Source organism: Cupressus sempervirens, chromosome 9, assembly GCF_028749045.1.
Source record: "Cupressus sempervirens isolate cs-2001-9-10 chromosome 9, ASM2874904v1, whole genome shotgun sequence".
In the NCBI taxonomy this organism is placed as follows: domain Eukaryota; kingdom Viridiplantae; phylum Streptophyta; class Pinopsida; order Cupressales; family Cupressaceae; genus Cupressus; species Cupressus sempervirens.
In genome coordinates this window covers 99,136,817-99,153,737 of record NC_143126.1, presented here as the reverse complement: position 1 = coordinate 99,153,737, position 16,921 = coordinate 99,136,817, and positions in this window count along the sequence as shown.

Sequence of the window (16,921 nt, the reverse complement as noted above, 5' to 3'; positions counted from 1 at the left end):
ATTTGATTAAATAAGAAAAGTGTCTGTAATTAATTAAAGATTATTTAATTAAATAGAAAAAGTAATTATGAGAGAATATCTCATTTTATTAAATTAAATATCTCAACAAAATCTCTCTTTAGTTCAAAACGAGAAATTTTCAGTTCGCTATTGATCAAAAATGAGTTTAATCAATAAACTCATTTTCTACTCAAATTGAATTAGTTAACACCTTATTTTTCTCAAACTAAATCTGTTAACTCCCTTTAATTTGAAAATCTCCCTTTATGACTGAACTTCACCTTTAATCCTAACTATTGATTGAAATCGATCTCAACCGTTGATGAATTCCAGGAAAGTCTATTTAAGAGAACCTCATCTCTTCATTTTGAAAGGTTGTATGAGAATTTGCATCAAATTGTTGCTAAAATTCATACTCACATTGGCTCATATTCACAGACGCAAAGATAAAGTTTCACCAAAAGTTGACCAGATTTAACCACGGTTGAATTGAGTTGACTAGTTTCAAAAAGAATTTTGAAATAATTAAATGAAATTATTTAATTAAATGGAGTACTTACTTCTAATTAATTAAACAAAGTTATTTAATTAAATGAGATGCCATTCCAAATTAATTAAATGAAGTTATTTAATTAAATAAGAAAAGTCTCTCTAATTAATTAAAGATTATTTAATTAAATAGAAAAAGTAATTATGAGAGCATATCTCATTTTATTAAATTAAATATCTCAACAAAATCTCTCTTCAGTTCAAAAAGGGAAATTTCCAGTTCACTATTGATAAAAAATGAGTTAAATCAATTAACTCCTTTTTCTACTCAAATTGAATCAGCTAACTCCTTATTTTACTCAAATTAAATCTGTTAACTCCCTTTAATTTGAAAATCTCCATTTACGACTGAACTTCACCTTTAATCCTGACCGCTGATTGAAATCGATCTCAACCGTTGATGAATTTTAGGAAAGTCTATTTAGGACACCCTCATCTCTTCATTTTGAAAGATCGAATGAGAATTTGCATCGAATTGTTGCTAAAATTCATACTCACATTTTCTCATATTCACATATGCAAAGATCAAGTTTGACCAAAAGTTGACTAGATTGAACCACGGTTGACTAGTTTTGAAAAGAATTTCAAAATAATTAAACGAAATTATTTAATTAAATGGAGTACTTACTTCTAATTAATTAAATAAAGTTATTTAATTAAATGAGAAGCCATTCCCAATTAATTAAATGAAGTTATTTAATTAAATAAGAAAAGTGTCTCTAATTAATTAAAGATTATTTAATTAAATAGAAAAACTAATTATGAGAGCATATCTCATTTTATTAAATTAAATATCTCAACAAAATCTCTCTTCAGTTCAAAAAGAGAAATTTCCAGTTCACTATTGATCAAAAATGAGTTAAATGAGTTAACTCTTTTTTCTACTCAAATTGAATTAGTTAACTCCATATTTTACTCAAATTAAATCTGTTAACTGTCTTTAATTTGGAAATCTCCCTTTATGACTGAACTTCACCTTTAATCATGACCGCTGATTGAAATCGATCTCAACCATTGATGAATTGTAGGAAAGTCTATTTAAGAGACCCTCATCTCTTCATTTTGAAAGGTTGAATGAGAATTTGCATCGAATTGTTGCTGAAATTCATGCTCACATTTGCTCATATTCACATACGCAAAGATCAAGTTTGTCCAAAAGTTGATCAGATTTAACCACGGTTGACTTGAGTTGACTAGTTTCGAAAAGTATTTTGAAATAATTAAACGAAATTATTTGATTAAATGGAGTACTTACTTGTAATTAATTAACCAAAGTTATTTAATTAAATGAGAAGCCATTCCTAATTAATTAAATGAAGTTATTTAATTAAATAAGAAAAGTGTTTCTAATTTATTAAAGATTACTTAATTAAATAGAAAAAGTAATTATGAGAGCATATCTCATTTTATTAAATTAAATATCTCAACAAAATCTCTCTTCAGTTCAAAAAGGGAAATTTCGAGTTCACTATTTATAAAAAATGAGTTAAATTAGTTAACTCCTGTTTCTATTCAAATTGAATCAGCTAACTCCTTATTTTACTCAAATTAAATCTGTTAACTCCCTTTAATTTGGAAATCTCCCTTTATGACTGAACTTCACCTTTAATCATGACCGCTGATTGAAATCAATCTGAACTGTTTATGAATTGTAGGAAAGTCTATTTAAGAGACCCTCATCTCTTCATTTTGAAAGGTTGAATGAGAATTTGCATCGAATTGTTGATGGAATTCATACTCACATTTTCTCATATTCACATATGCAAAGATCAAGTTTGACCAAAAGTTGACCAGATTTAACCACGGTTGACTTGAGTTGTCTAGTTTCAAAAAGAATTTTGAAATAATTAAACAAAATTATTTAATTAAATGGAGTACTTACTGTAGACACCTTAAAACCTTTAAGAAATAAAGTATTTTTATTTTCTGAAAAATTCCTAATGACATCATCATTTATTAAGTAATTATTGATTTAATTTATTAATTTAATTTTAGGCCATTAAATCCCTTTATCTTAATTAAAAATATTTAATTAAGAAATCCCTCCAAAAAATGTTTAAATCTTATTTAAACATTATTTCCTTATTTATTAATTATTTAATTAATAAATTGACCAAAAAACCCAAAATAAATAAAAAATTTATTTTTTGCCCAAAACTTGGCCAATTTCCTTAAGACCACTAACCTCTTCCAAAATCTTCTAATCCTTCTTTAATGTTGATTAAAGGCTAATCCCATCATTTCCTACCCCTAATCCCAACTCAAAATATTTAATTAAGATTAAATATTAATCCTCATGTTTATTAAAAAAGTTTTAATAAATATCTCTTCAACCCAAACCCTTGAAATAAATAAAACTTTATTTATTTCCTAAAAATATAATTTATCCTCATCCTAAGAAGTTCTAGACTCTTCTAAAAAGTCTTCATCCTCATCCTAGGAAGTTCTAGACTATTCTAGAAAGTCTTTATCCTCATCCAAAGTCTAGACTCTTCTAGAAGATGTCTTTAAACCTAATCCTAATCCCCTCCTAACCTTGTCACTTTCCCTAAAAATGGGTTAAAACTTACTAACCCAAGCCAAAGTTAAAAAATATCTCCTCTTTCACTCACCCTCATTAAATGCCATCCACTTGCCTATCCCTAAGCTAATCCTAAACCATCCTAATCCATCCTCTAATCATTTGCACAATCCTAAGCAAGCTTAAAACCCTCCTAATCAAGCCCAAGTCAAAATTGCTCTCATCTCCCTCAAATTATTTCAACCATAAAACTTTATGAAGTCCACTAGGCCATAAATGACTCTTTCAAGCTCTTTTATTGCTCTTACAAGCCATTATGAGGGTCTTTATGAAGATTTTATCCCTTGAGCCTCCTTTGTTGACTCATCCTTCCCCTTTCCTCCATCCTCTCACCCTGTGACATGTGTCACTCCCTGATTGGCTGTAAGGAAGCACAATCCATATGCTCTCCTGTCATGCAATCTTAGCCCTCCATGAGCTTTTTCCCATCCTTGCATCTTAGCCCTCAATCCCTCAAGCCTCTTGCCTATAAATTGGATCCTTCCCCTTTGAAAAATAACACAATCCATGAAGTAAAGTCATAATGCAATTTTAAGAAGCCATTTTACATCAAAACTGTACACTCACACCCAAATTCTAACTCCATTTGAAGCCATTTTTGAAGCATAAGCTTGAGCATACATCCTATCTATTTAGACAAAGCCACTCAACAAGAGAGCTTCTTATTGAGAGAGTCCATTAATGGCTCATATTCTCAATTGAGAGCTCATCTTAGTCTATCTTGAAGTTTATGAATTTAGTTTAGTTTGTAGAAGCTTTATTTAAATTTGGTTTCTATTAGCATACTAACATATTTCTCATATATATTTTGGCACGCCCGGTGGGACCCCGCATGGGTCATCTTCATTAGCTTTTTAAGTCATGTTTTGTATGTCATATCCTAATTTTGGCTAATTTTGCTTATTTTTATGATTGGTAGGATTGTATAAATTGGTTTTGTAGGTCCACATGAGCATGAAGAAGACAAATGAACTCATAGTCTATTTCATAATATTTGCAGATTTTTCAAGCTTATAGGTGGACAAAGCACTTGAAATTCTTCTTCCTCTTCTTGTCTATATTCTTCTTATTCCATCTACTACTTCTTCTTCTTCTTCTTGTGGGAGATCTTGGCCTTTTTTTTTTAAGGAAGCAAAATCATACACACTTCTTTTTAGTGCTTAAAATGAACCCCCAAATCATACTTAAATCCATTAAAAATTAAAAATTTACAAAAAAAAAATTAAAATTTTAACAAGTGAAACTAAACCAATCCAATCATTTGCATCCTTGCAACATCAAAGTTTTAGATGCATTCATGCAAAGTTAGGAACACTTCATTTTTGGGAATTTAAAAAGAACTTCAAGTTTCCATTTCAAAAGGTTCAAAATCAACACTAAGTGCATACTAAAATCTAAATCAAACTCAAAGCATCAATCAAGGATAAAATGAACCTCATTTGCAAATATTTTAAAGTTCTTTTAAAAATCTCATGAAAACTAAGAGTCCTAAATGGTTGCCAAAAATTATCCTAAAAGCTTTGTTATTTGTTCCAAACAAATGTCTTGTTGCAAAATCTTGAATGTTTCTTAGGTTTTTCATGCATCAAAACAATCTAGAAATATCATTTTTGGGCTTAAAATATGCAAACTAGAACACAAAATCTTGAATGAAAACCAAAGTCCAAAGAGTCATTTTCACTTTTGAGTCCAAAACAATCTTGAATGATCTAAGGTTAAAACAAAGAACTTCAAAGTTCTTAAAACAACACACAAAATCTCAATCTTGAATGCTCAAAGGAAAAAACTTGAATGTTTAATCACTTGTCTTTGAATGCATGTTGCTAAACACACTCTTGAATGCCATGGATTAAAATCAAATTTTATTTGAATGCATGATTAAAACAAAAAATCCAATCTTGAATGCCAAGGATCAATTAACCATTGCAATATCAAACACTTCATTTGGAGCTTCTAAAATTGAACAAAACAAATCTCTTTTCCACATGCAATTTAGGTAAAGTTTGATTTTTGGACATTTAAGAAACTTCGTTAAGTTAAATAAAAATTTGCAAAAATCAATTTGAGTAGCTCCTTGGACTCACCTTTTTTCTAATCACCCATCAATTCAACCATTGGTTGCAATCTCAGCACCATCTATGGGGATGGGTCTACTTGAAAAAGGTGTTAAATGTTCCACAATCTCACTCACTCACTTGGTCTTTGAACGTTTGCTTTAACTTTATCAAAATTCTTAAATGACCAAAACTCTAGATTAAATCAATCACACTTCAAGTTTGGGTACTAAAATTGAACAACTATTGACGTGGAGGGCCTCTAGGCGCGCGCTTGAAATCGAATCTCACACATCTTTGTTTTGGGCTTAAAAACAAAATCACACCAACTCTTGAATGCCTTAAAAAAAATTAATCGATACTCGACGTGGAGGGCCTCCGGGCATGCAGGTTTACTTTTTTGTTGACCCTAACTCTTCTTCTTGTATTCATTCTTCACTCAGTTTTGCTTTGTTGGCACATTTCAAAGTTGAAATTGAACATTGTCTCTTAAACATGAGTGCTTGCAAAGTCTAGATCAGCACACATAAGAGTCAGTTGGTAAAACAACAAGCATGTTTTTTAGCCCAAAGTCATCTAAGTCTTCTCTCCCCTTGTCGTCTTTTGAGGCCATCTTGAGTGCATAAGATTAGGATCCAAAACCTTTTTTCTTTTTAGGAGTCCTTCTTGGAGATTTCATCACCCCTTGGACAACCTCAACTCCAGCGTTCTGACGGAGTATAAGAACCGAGAGGTGAATCGAAAGACACCTCTCTTGGGATCAAGATTTTGTCACTCGGGCTAAGCCTCAAGGAACTTTATACCCTTGAGAAGTGAAAGAGGAGAAGTGGGTTACCGCTCCTCTCGACTATGTAACATCTTTTTGGTTTCATCTATGGATTTGGGCCTCACATACCTTGGGTATATCGAGGACTCCCTAGCTAAACCAACTATCAGCCTTGTAGACAACCATCTAAGATGTTAATGTGTTTGAAGTGACTAATTGAAACATTTTTAAAACATACACACTCCTTGGCGCAAGTATCACATTCTGTGAATCAAAACTTCTATTTGGTTGTTTCTATCTACTACTTAGTCTTTTACTTATTGAATGCATGTTTGCCAAACTTGGTCAATCCTAGCTTAGGGCACACTTAGCATAGTCACTACCTATTCTAGAAGTTGAACAAGTTGAATAAAAACAACCAAGATCTCTCAAAGCTAAGCAGATTTAGGAATTGATGTCAGAGCAACCCAAACCCAAACAGAAGTTTCACAAAGTTAAACTCAAACCATCTCAGGCATACCAAGAACTTTTAGCCAAGAGAAAGGAACTAACACCAAGTCCTCGAATTGCCAAACTCCACAAAGCAGAGGACAAAGCTATTGATGAAGCCCTTCAAGATGCCTGGTTAGATTGCACCATCCAATTTAACCAACATCTAGGAGTTAACAATGCTTATGCCTTACCAACTAGGCATGATTTCTATGATTAGACGCCCTTGTTTCTCCACATCTTCTTGCATAAGCTTCACTTTTGCATTAGAGTCATCTTTGTAGGAAAGCTAGACATATTTAGTCTTCCCCTTAAGTGTTTTAGCTCATCCATCTCATTTAGAATCAAACCATCTAGCCAGCAATCCAAAATATTCACATCCAAGCCTTCAAAAATTGTTGTCACCTTGCCAAAAGTTTTCCATTCCTAACATTTTCCAAATCCACCAATATCACCAAGGTTATCCCTTTGATAGAGCTTTTTCTAGGGTAATTTATCTTTGTCACTTGTTATCCCTCATCACCTTGAGCTAAAGGTTGGGATCCACAAGTGGTCAATCTCGTGTTCTTCCTAAAGGATCATCAGTCTATCCTTAAGTTGAAACAATCACCACCAAGCTTGCACATAGGAAAGCAGACCTTTCATAGTTTGGAAACATATCTTTGAAGTTAGAATCCTCAACCCAATCCTCCTTAAGTTTTGTCATATAGCTTTGCCTCAACCTAGGAAATCATTTGCATAGAAAAGCATCCCCCCCTTTTGCATCTATCAACATTGTTGCATCTCATCCCTAGGAACATTCTACATTTTCATGTCACCTGTCACTCACTTAGGCAAGAAGAAGAAGAAAACAATGGAGCCCTATCATTTGGATCCAACAACATCACTCCCCTTGAGCACTCAACCATCCTTCAGCCCAGAGAATGCTATACCATCACCTACTGACATTGAAGCTTTCATGAACCAACCAGGAAATGCAGTATTGGTGAACACCATTATAGACAAAAACAAGGAAACAATCATGGCTAACTTTCAAAGGGACAACATTGGAGCCTTCGACTTTGGAAGACCTCCCCCCTTATCAGATCCATCTCACCCCTTGTTTGAGCAACTCCCACCACCCATAGGCTCTTATGATTCAAATTATCCTCAATATGTGCCAAAAGAAGAGCCTCAACCCACCCCATATGATCCAACAGACCCAAACATACCAGCCTGCACTCAAGTTGAAATCTCCCTCCCACAAGCCAATCCAACCACCACCACTCCACCATTGGTCCATACCACTTCATCCCAATCCCCCTTCGCCCAAAACACCTCATCATTCACTCCCTTCACTATTGTTGTTGTTGCTCCCCAACCCATCCTTCCAAATCCACCCATCTCCCAAATCAGTGCTAGCATCTTTGGCTAACCTCAGCAATATACAACAGGGATGCCGCACATGGGGCCAAGTAATCAACCTTTCATCAGCCCCAGCTTGTTCACCACAGCCCAAAGCACAATTCCATCATTTCCATTAGGTCTTAGGAGCTCAGTGCCATCAGCCACAAATTTACAAACTACTACCTTCACTCCACAAAGCTATCAAACCCCACAAGCTACTACCAATGTTCTGCCCAGCTCTCAAGTGACCCAAGCTCCCGCCACCACTCTACCAAGCTTCCAAATCCAACCACCAAGCTATCAAACCCCATCAATTCCATTTCCTAGCTTTCAATTCCCACCACCTCCACCACCCACTAATCCATTACCTCCTATTACCAACTACTTTTCAATGCCACTTCTAAGAGGTAACCCACCAATCCAACCGACCACCAATTATTTGCAGGTACCATCCCAAATGGGGGCACAGCCCACATACCTTGGTCAAACCCCACAAGCCCCCCGATCCTTTCCCCAAGCTTCACAACCATCTTATACCTTACGTCCATAAAGAAATTCATTTATCCCACAGCCAACTTATGTTCCTCAATCCCAACCTCAAATCCCATATCAACAGCAAGCCTCGCAACACATGCAACACTATGCGCCACCTCCCCCTCAGCAAATCATCATCCACCATGCAGCTACCCAAACAATGTATAATCTCTATCAGCAAATCCCTCATAGCCATCCATATTCAGTGGCCCCATCTAGTGCATACCTACCTCAAGGCACTCCTACATTGGGGGCACCCCAGCCATCACCCATTAATTCAGAATGGGAAGCCATGAAAATAGCTTTGAAGAACATCCAAGAGGAAAATGATCCAAAAACTTTCAAGTTTGAGAATGTGTGTCCTTACCCATTTGACAGAGCCATTACCATGACACCATTTCCCAAGCATTTTGAGACACCCAAATTTGACAAATTTAGAGGAAAAGGAGACCCTGTCACACATATCAAAGAATTTTACATGCACTGCCATGAAGTGGCATGTCTTCCTCTTGCATCTCTTTCCCAAAAGCTTGGCTGGACCAGCTCTGGAATGGTTTTATAGAATCCCCTATGGCACAATTAAAAATTTTGCTGAATTATCTGAGGCATTTGTAGCCCAATATGCCCATCTTGTTGAAATAGAGCTATCAGTAGTTGATCTTGTCCACACCAAGCAAAAAGGTGGAGAAAGCCTTCTTGAATATCTGCAAAGATGGAAAACCCTTACCACCTGCATATCTTGCACCTTTCCAGAGCACCATTTGGTGAAAATGTTTATTGATAATGCCCATCCTAGCTTGGCTCACCACATGACCATGAACTGTTTGCAGACCTACAAAGATATCAAAGAGAAAGGAATGATCCTTGAGAAAGGACTCATTAAAGATGGTGTGGTCAAGATTTACAAGGAAGCCAACCAAAATCAATCACATTCCAATGACAAGTCTAGATATTGGAACAAAAACAAGTATGTTGTAACAGATGGTGTCATTGACGCTAGACATGTGAATATTGTTGGTCCTTCTCACAACCAGTCTAACCCACCATATCAACCAAACAATCAACAAGCTATCAACTACCAACAATAGAATAACCAAAGCTATCAAAACCATAATCCAAGATCCAACTTCCAAGGGTCTAGCAATCAAGCTAATGCCATCAATGTAGCTGCAGGACAAAAGCCTAGATTCCAACCTGCACCTAGGAATTATACACCCCTTGGCAAGCCATTGGATGTCATTTTTGAGAAATTAGTCAAGGAAAACCTCATAAAATTTCCTCCTACCTAAAAAATTGACCCAAGCCAATCCAAAGCTGCATGGTACAAAGACAATGAGTACTGCAAATTTCATAGGGTAAAAGGTCACACTACCCTTAGATGCATGAAACTGAAAGACTATGTGCAGGACCTCATTGATCAGAAGGAAATCATTGTCGGTGCCCAAACCTCTCCCAATGCAGGCTTACAAATCTATCAAAATGCTTTTCTTCCTCACAATAATCAAAATCCTAGAAAAGCACCTATCCAAACCAACAACAACAACACCAACAACAGTTAGCCAAACCAACAGCATGGGAAGAACAATGACCACACTTCATCCTATATAGACTATGGTAGCCTTATAGGTTGTATATCCGAGAAAGAGTCTTCTGTCAATGTTATCAATATCCAAGGGCCAAACAATGAGTGTGCAGTCACCACTCGAAGAGCTCAATTTAACATCCCAGGCCCACCCGTTTCACCAACACCATTAGCTCCATCAAAAAGCCAGTACAATATCTTGGAACACCTTGGGAACATGCCAGCCCCAATCTCCATTTTAGACCTTCTTTGCACCAGTCCTGTGTACAAGAACATCCTTGACAGTGCTCTTATAGAATCTCGTGTCCCTTCAGATATCAATGCTACTAATTTTCATAATCTTGTTGGACACCTATCCTCCTCATGTGCCCTATCTTTCAAATCCACCGACATACCCGTGGTCGAGCCAGATCACACCCTTCCACTTTGCATAGCCATCATCGTATCCAATTTTGCCGTGAAAAGAGTAATGATAGATAATGGATCAGCCTTGAATATTTGCACCCTAAAATTCATAAAACAAGTTGGGTATACTAAGGTAGATATCATCAGTGAGGTTATCACCATCAAAGCTTATGACAACTTGGAAAGAACCACAAAAGGAACTATTTTGCTGCCAATCAAGGTTGGGCCAGTCATCTAAGAAACACTCTGCCATGTTATTGATCTAAACCTACTATTCAACATCCTCCTCGGTCGCCCATGGATTCATGCCATGAAATCCGTTCCATCCACTTACCATCAGTGCATCAAATTTTTGGATCAAGGCACTGAGGTAACCATCCATGCCGATCTAGAACCCTTTGCTTATTGCAATGCGGTTGAAGCTTCATATACACACCATTGCCCTAGAATTGATATCAACACATCCATCGCCAGCTCATCCCACACTTTTAATGACCCAAAAACCATTCTCGCCTCTACCTTGTCTACCGTGAAGATCAATAACAAGGGTTGTGGAGAGTATAGTCTGTCAGATGCATTTGCTATCGGGGCACTCCCACTTGATCCACATACCCATGGACAACCGACATATCACAAAGCTAAGGAGATTCCACCTCTTTGATACAAATAGTTTGGCCCAACAACCTTTGTATCCTCAAAAATCCCTCTTCATGAGGAGCTCACTCCAGATATCAACAATTGGTTACATAAGGATGCACCTCAAAGGAATCAGGCATGCCTTGATCACTTCAGCCAGAAGCATCCCCAAGAACATAAGCTCATCTCTAACAAATGAAACTATCAAGGTGGTGGTCTAGGACTAGAAGAAAGAGGTATGCAGTGCCCCATCGATGCACACAAGTGAGAATCGAAGTCAGGTCTTGGCTTTGGCATACCCATAATTGAGGGCACCAATACAGACGGTGACACTTTTTGGAATATTCACCGTGACCTTGTCGAAATCAAAGACATTCCTGAGGAAGTTGAAAAGAGAGCCTACGACGATATCCTAGACCAAATCTCCCTCGGAGACTCAGTTCTCCAAGAACTATCCATCCACCTCATTGACCTACCACTCACCCATCCGCAACTCATAGATTGGGACCAACCAAGCATCATGCACATTGATGAGTTCAAATTAGAGGAAGTGCTTCTGAGATTCATGGGAGCTGAAACACCTCACAAGAAAACAAAGCTAGATTCTGCCTATATCTACAAGCTAGATCCCAAGGGGTATTTTGGAGAAAATCCCCAACCTAGTTCCGATACACCCAAAACTGGAACTAAGGTGAATATGAGACTAGCTAAGGCAGTGAAGAGAACCCCTCAGCAAGAACATCTAGAGCCACAAGCAGAACATGAGGATTTAGCATTACCTCCTTAAGATAATCGACCAGAGATATCTTCTATTCTAATTGAGGATACTAGGGAAGTCAACATCAGTTCTTCAGAGATCCCTAGGCTTGTTCACATTACTGCATCCCTATCACAAGACCAAGCTGATCTCCTCTTTAAGGTCTTAAGAGAGAACATTGGCCGATTTGCATGGTCATATCAGGACATGCCAGGGCTTGATCCAAAGCTTGTAGTTCATCATCTTGTAGTCAATCCACAGATCAAGCCCGTTAGACAAAAGCTTAGAAAAATGCACCCCAAGGTGGCATTACTGGTCAAAGATGAGTTAGAAAGAATGTTAGCTGCTAAGGTTATTTGACCTATCGACTATTCAGAGTGGATCTCCAACATGGTCCCCATCACTAAGCATTCTGGTGACATCAGAATCTGCACTAATTTTACAGATCTTAACAAAGCTTGTCCAAAACATGATTTTTCCTTGCCCAACATAGATATGATTGTAGATCTTATAGCTGGACATGAAATTTTGTCCCTCATGGATGGATTTTCTAGGTATAATCAAATCAAGATTGCAGAAGAGGATCAGCATAAGAAAACATTCACTACCCCTTGGGGAACCTTTTGCTACAACATGATGCCTTTTGGCCTAAAGAATGCTAGGGCTACCTATCAAAGAGCTATGACAACCATTTTTCGTGATCTCATCCATAGCATTTTGGAGGATTATGTGGATGATATCTTGGTCAAGTCTCATACCTTCATGGATCATCTTGCTGACTTGGAGAAAGTCTTTGATAGGTTAGCCAACTATCATCTCATGCTGAATCCCAAGAAATGTGTCTTTGGGGTCACATCTGGCAAGCTTCTGGGCTTTATAGTTTCTAAACGAGGTATAGAGATCAACCCCAAGAAGGTCAAAGCTATCTTAGACATGCCTCCTCCCCAGACACTCCAACAGCTTCGTTCTCTCCAGGGAAAGCTTTAATCTGTTTGGCGCTTTATCTCCCAGCTTGCAGATAAGTGTACACCATTTTCACATTTACTAAAGAAGGATGAGAACTTCAAGTGGGATCCTTTATGTTAGCACAACTTTGATCAGCTCAAGCAGTATCTCACCAATCCCCCTATCTTGGTTCCACTAGTTCCTGGTCGTCCCCTAATTTTGTACATATCAGAAACACCTACTGCTCTAGGGGCACTTCTAGCACAACTCGATGACTACAGCAGAGAAAGAGCCATCTACTACATCAGTAGAACCCTAGTTGGTTATGAACTCAATTACACTCCTATGGAAAAAGCTTGTTTGGCAGTTGTTTTCTCAACTCAAAAGCTTTTCCACTACATGCTAAGTCATACAATCCAACTAGTCTCCAAGATTGACCCTCTCAAGTATATGCTCTCCAGAAGAGCACTTACAGGCCGTTTGGCCAAATGGGTTATACTCGTTAGCAAATTTGACATCCAGTATGTGGACAGAAAGGCAATCAAAGGGCAAGCTATAGTAGATCACCTAGCTGATGCACCTCTAATAGATGCTTATCCCTTGATCACAAAATTTCCAGATGAACATATCTATCTAATTGAAGAACAACCCCCATGGAAACTTTATTTTGATGGCTCATACACATCTCATGGATCAGGGGCAGGAATATTGTTGGTCACACCTCAAGGAGATTACATTCCAAAAGCCTTCAAGCTACAATTCCCTAGCACCAACAATATAGCTGAATATGAGGCCCTCATAGCAGGATTAAAGATAGTTGCAGAATGGAACATTCCTAAGCTACAAATCTTTGGTGATTCTCAGCTCATCATCAAGCAAGCCCTAAATGAATATCAAACCAAAGATGAAAAGCTATTACCGTACAAAGAGCTAGTTGATCAGCTAGCCCAGCATTTTACAAGGCTTCAGTTTACACAAGTGCCTCGAATACAAAACAAAGCAGCATATGCTATGGATACTATAGGCTCGCTCTTGGAAATTCCCCAAGCAACTACACAGTATGAGTTTTTAGTGGAGCAACTCCTCACACCTGCCTATGCGAATGAGGATTCAAACCGTGTTTGTATCTTGGTTGGTCCCGAATCCCCTTGGTACCATGAGATTCACGCTTACCTTAACGATGATATCATATCCCCTCACCTCACACGTACCCAATGCCAAAACCTCATCCAAAAATCATCCCACTATGTTATCATAGCCAATACCCTCTATCGTCAGGGTTATCACGATACTCTCTCTCAATGTTTAGACCAAAATGAGGTCATGATGGTGTTAAAAGAAGTACATTCTGGACTTTGCGGTGCCCACACAAGTGGTATTGTCCTAGCGTGACAAATCCTTAGAGAAGGCTACTATTGGCCTACCATTGAAGAAGACTCCTATGAATTTGTCAAAAAGTGTCTCCCATGTCAGCAGCATGCAAATCTTGTGCACGCTCCAGCACAAGATCTATAGCCTATTGCACCACCTTGGCCTTTCGCTTGTTGGGGCCTTGATCTAGTTGAAACTATCACACCCCTCTCATTTGATGGACATAAATAGATAATAACAGCTACAGACTATTTCACTAAATGGGTGGAAGTAGTCCCCCTAGTCTCAGCTACAGGAATTTAGGTCTCCAAGTTCATCTTGTACCACATTGTTTGCCGCTTCGGCATCCCATCCACCATCTTCATCGACCATGGAGGTAACTTTGAAAATCTCAACATGGAAGAATTATGCACCTCCCTTCGCATCCATCGCCACTTTTCTAGCCCATATTTCCCACAAGGTAACGGCCAGGCAGAGGCAACTAACAAAACCCTCCTCAAAATCCTAAAAAAAGTTGTCAATGATTCCGACCGTGATTGGCACCTACAAATAAATCTAGCCCTATGGGCCTATCGAACTTCCTTCTGTACATCCATAGGCACAACTCCATACTTCCTAGTCTATGGTGCCAAAGCGGTACTACCTATAGAGGTTGAACTTCCCTCCTTGCACATATCTTTGCAAGGGCAAATATCAGATGAAGAATACAGAGTAGCTCGACTCACCCAGCTAGATCTCTTAGATGAAAAGAGACAACAAGCCTATGATCATCTCACAATCTATCAAACTCATCTCAAAAGGAATTTCAACAAGAAGGTGCTTCCACAACAATTTCAGCCAAGTGATATGGTCCTCAAAGAAAACATGAAAGTCCAAGCAGATCGAGAAAAGAAAGGCAAGTTTGAACCTACATGGCTTGGTCCTTATGTTGTCACTACTTTGTTTGGCTCAAGAGCCTATCAGCTATCTACACCAGAATAAGAACTCTTGAATGATCCTACTAACATCATTCATCTCAAGAAGTTCTATGCTTGAAGATCCTTAGTATACCCAGATTTTGAAAAATACAAAAAAAAATAGTAAAGAGAAATAAGCGTCCAATGGTGAAAACTTGGCAATTCAAGCGCCTTGGATAGGTACCTTAGTGAAAACCTGGTAATTCAGGCACATTGTGTACTAAGACTAATCCATTATCTATCACTATCCTATCCCTCATCCATTCACCCACCATCCCATAAAACACCTGCTTGTTCCCTTGGTGTTCCAACCAAATATCCAAAATCTAATGGAGCTTGTAAATACCTCCTGTACAGCTTGTAAAATCTTGTACCTTAGCTTGTAAAATCTTGTACCAAAGCTTGTATTATACCTTTTAAATCTTGTACCATACCTTGTATATCCGAATCTTGTCCAAAGTTTGTACCATATTCTAGCCTGTAAATAATCTTGTATCCTGGCTTGTATACTATCATGTGCACACACAAAACCCCATTTTCACTTAAGCTTTTTGCAAACCATCTACCTATCCACCTATCACCTATTATAGACATCCCATACTTCACTAACATTTCCATCTCACAAAAACCAAAACATGAACAACCTTGTACATTTGTAACATATCTTGGTCTGTCAGCTTGTACATCCTCTTTAGCTTAGTACCATTGTATCTATCTAGTTTTCATGTCAAATCGCCCTTGCTTAGCATCTTGCACACATCGCACAACCCTTGGTTAGCTATCCCAATGCATTCTTTAGGTAGATCTCCTATCACCAAAGTGTTATCCTTCTTAGTTCAGCTTGCTAGATGCATCACTCATCCAGATCCACTAGCTTAGGTGCTCTTTGATAGATCCTTGCAGGATATAGCTTTCCTTATTTCCGATCTTGGTCTGTTAGTACCTCTTCCTACCCATCTCATTGGAAAATGTTTCTCTTTTGGATTTTCACTTTCTTTTGATTAGAAATCTTCCCTTTTAGGTCTTGAAGTATCTTTTCCAAACAATCTTTTTGTTCCCTCCTCAAAGTTGCCACGATCTTACATATCATGGTATACTGCGAATGGGGCAATTTGGGCATAAGGTCTTGATCAAGTCTTTTGTTTGTTTGTTTTTTCTGCTTGTGGGTTACCTAGTGTCAGTTCCACTCTGATTCTTTCGAGATTCATGTGTGATGTTGGGGCAATCCTTGCGTGTTTGTTTTGAGTCAGTATGTTAGTCCTCTGGACAGTTGGTGAAAAGGCCTTGATGTTCTTGGTAACCTTGGCAATTAACCAAATGTCCTATAGCAAATCTAGTGCTCAACTACATGGTGGTACTTCTCCTTGAAGTATCCCCCCACTCAAAAAGCTTCAATGGTTTTCCTTCATCTCCATTATCCCCCAACCATATCTAGCATTTGTCTCTCCTACCCTAGCTTATGCATCAGTATCTCTTTGAATCACTCCTCACCTTTAGCTTTAGGGATCCACAATCCTAGTCTTAGGGATCCACCAATCCAAATCAATCCACCAAGCCTCATCTTTTGAGATCCACAATCCTAGTCCTAGGGATCTCCGAAACCCATCTTCCACCAATCTGACTCTTTGAAATCCTATTGCATTAGCTTTTTAATCCCCTCATCCATCTCCCCATCTTGGATTCCTTTTATAGTGTCTCGCTCCTTCATCCTCTGCAATCCCTGAAATCTTAAGCTTGCTTCCTCTTGTGCCTCTAATTCTCCCTTTATCATTCTCCCATAGTGAAAGTTTGAGCTAACTAAACCTCTTCTCTTAAGCCAATCTGAGTCTTATTTCTCATCTCAGATTCTTGTACTTTTCAAGAAGTCGTCGAGCCTCGCTTTCTCTCCCCGCCGCCTTCTTGAGGGGGCA